Source organism: Misgurnus anguillicaudatus, chromosome 6, assembly GCF_027580225.2.
Source record: "Misgurnus anguillicaudatus chromosome 6, ASM2758022v2, whole genome shotgun sequence".
NCBI lineage: Eukaryota > Metazoa > Chordata > Actinopteri > Cypriniformes > Cobitidae > Misgurnus > Misgurnus anguillicaudatus.
The window spans coordinates 4,332,907-4,336,288 of NC_073342.2; positions in this window are offsets into that span (position 1 = coordinate 4,332,907).

The window sequence follows — 3,382 nt, forward strand, 5'->3', positions numbered from 1 at the left end:
AAAAAAACTAAAAAAAATAAAACAAACAAAAAAAAGGTGCGAGGTAAGTGAAGGTAAAAAACGATCAAAACAAAACAAACAAAAAAAGGTGTGAGGTAAGTGAAGGTAAAAAACAATCAAAAACAAAACAAACAAAAAAAGGTGTGAGGTAAGTGAAGGTAAAAAACAATCAAAAACAAAACAAACAAAAAAAGGTGTGAGGTAAGTGAAGGTAAAAAACAAACAAAAAAGTGCAAGGTAAGTGAAGGTTACAAAAAAAATGAGGTGCGAGGTAAGTGAAGGTAACAAAACAAACAAAAACAAAACAAACAAAAAGGTGCGAGGTAAGTGAAGGTAAAAAATTTGCGAGGTAAGTGAAGGTAAAAAACAAACAAAAAGGTGCGGGTTAAGTAAAGGTAAAAAAAGTGTGAGGTAAGTGAAGGTAAAAAAGGTGCGAGGTAAGTGGAAAAAGGTTAGTGAAAAAAGGTAAGTGGTAAAAGGTAAGTGTAGGTAAAAAAGGTAAAAGGTAAGTGAAAAAAGGCTCTTGGTTGGCAAGCATGATGTGAGCAGGCTCTTGGTTGGTAAAAAAGGTAAATGGAAAAAGTGTAAGTGAAAAAGGTAAGTGAAGGTAAAAAAGGTAAAGGATAAGTGGTCGGCAGTGGTCGAGTGGTTCATGTAGGTTGTCTACAAATCGGAAGGTTGGTGGTTCAATCCCCGGCTCCACCTGACCAAGTGTCGAGGTGTCCTTGAGCAAGACACCTAACCCCAGCTGCTCCCGACGAGCTGGATGGCGCCTTGCATGGCTGACATCGCCGTCGGTGTATGAATGTGTGCTTGAATGGGTGAATGTGAGGCAATATGTAAAGCGCTTTGGATGGCCATTGGTCTATGAAAGCGCTATATAAATGCAGTCCATTTACCATTTAAGTTACCAAACTCTTGGTTGGTAAAAAAGGTAAATGGAAAAAGTGTAGGTGAAAAAGGTAAGTGAAGGTAAAAAAGGTAAAGGATAAGTTAAAAAACTCCAGGCTCTTTGTTGGCAGGCATGACGTGAGCAGGCTCTTGGTTGGCAGGCATGACGTGAGCAGGCTCTTGGTTGGTAAAAAAGGTAAGTAAAAAAAGTTAAGTGGAAAAAGGGTAAATGAAAAGGGGTAAGTGAAAAAAGGGAAGTGAAGGTAAAAGATAAGTGAAAAAAGGTAAGTAGTAAAAGGTAAGTAAAGGTAATAAAGGTAAAAGGTAAAAAAGGCTCTTGGTCTGCAGGCATGACATGAGCAGGCCCACGTCATGCTTGCCAACCAAGAGCCTGCCCACTTAATGCCTGCCAGCCAGGAGCCTGCACATGTTATTCCTGCCAACCAAGACCAAGAGAGTGCTAACTTCATGCCTGCCAACCAAGAGCCTGCTCATGTCATGCTTGCCAACCAAGAGCCTGCCCACGTCATGCCTGCCAACCAAGAGCCTGCCCACGTCATGCCTGCCAACCAAGAGCCTGCCCACGTCATGCCTGCCAACCAAGAGCCTGGAGTTTTTGACCAGAGGCAAAGACTACAGCCAGTATTACGAGCCACTCCCGCATGTTTTCTCCCCGCCCAAAGGGATTGGACTGCGAGTCCATTCGGAAAAGCCCGAATCAAAACGAGAGTCAGCCATCTTTAATCTTCGCTAAGCTAGCCTGGATCTTTCTTTGTGGAGAAAGCCGAGTAAACAAAGCACGACGGCAGAGAGTAGTTTTGAAAACGAGATGGCAAAAGGGGATTTTGGTGACCGGTTGCTCAAATCTGATGGTCGTGGTTACCTGTACGAGCCGCAATACAACGAGGAACAGCTACGGATGATTGAGGAACAAGAGGTAGCCGAGGTGGGGCCGGTGTCATGAGCAATTCGGTCCCCCCTGGCAATTCGGTCTCCTGTAAGGTACCTAGCACTAATGCCTTGTAAAAAAATTGTCATTGCGATATCTTGTCTGCGTCAGCGGTCTACCAAGCTAATTACGTTGTACAAAATAGAAGCATACAAATGTTTTTAAAGAAAAGTTAACAAAAAAATATAATAAACTAATATTCATGTTGCAGACATGTCAGTACTTTTGTGTCATCATCTGCTTTACAAAAACAATACTTTTATTTTTGTAAATTATTAACATAACTTACGAAATGTATTTTTTTATAGTAAAAGTGTAGTAATCTTGGCTTACACATTAAAATTATAATTTATAATTCATCTATGTAGTAATCATGTTCTTTATAAGTAATTTATTAACTTTACACAGTACAAAAGCGAAAAGGGTACAGTATAATAATCTAAATAATAAAATGACACAAGCAATGTGTAGATCTCCCACCTATAGCCTCTTTATATACTACTATATGAAACATATCATTTAACCCTTGTGCATCAATTAAAAAAAGTTACACATAGGTTCACCGAGGACAAAAATGTCCATGTCAAAAAAGTGTCATAAAAATATTATAGATTCATATTTTTTTCCACTTTCACTGATGCCATTTTATAACCAGCATCAGCTCTAATCACAATGACCAAACATTCATTAATTTTCAGAATTTTAACCCTTCAAATGCTGGTTTGTTTACACAATGCCACTGTTGTTTTTTATGAAAAAAACGACACCTCCTTTGCAGCGGTTGTACAATATATTTTTTTCATTCAAACTGTTCACACACGCACACACACACAAACGCTCACACAAATGCTCACACAAACGCTCACACACACGCACACACACACGCACACACACACGCCTTCTGGTTTCCATGTTTTGTGGGGACATTCCATAGACGTAATGCATTTTATACCGTACAAACTGTATATTCTATTCCCCTTACCTAACCCATTCCCTAACCCCAACCATCACAGAAAACTTTCGGATACTTCACATTTTCAAGAAACATCATTCTGTTTGATATATAAGCTTGTTTCCTCATGGGGACATCAAAATGTCCCCACAAGGTCACAAAAACACTGGTATTCCTATCTTTGTGGGGACAATTGGTCCCCACAACGTGATAATTACCAGGTACACACACACACACACACACACACACACACACACACATAAAAATTTTTAGTACACACATACAAACCACACTCTGACATTCATACCAACACACCCACACAATTATAGCTTCATAATATATCTAATTGGCTCTATAATATGCATAAGCAGAAAACAACAATAAAGCGATAATTTGCTTTATATGCCAAACCTAAAAAAATGGCACCATCTGGTAAAAAATAGTACAAATTTACATTTTGAAGCCTTGCCAACAGAATGAAAGCCTGTTAACAAAGATTGCATCATTTTATAGTTGAATGGCACCGGGATTAAAAATTGCAGTTTTAATGTGTTTCAATGGGGACATTTTTGTCCAAAAGGTCCTGAGAG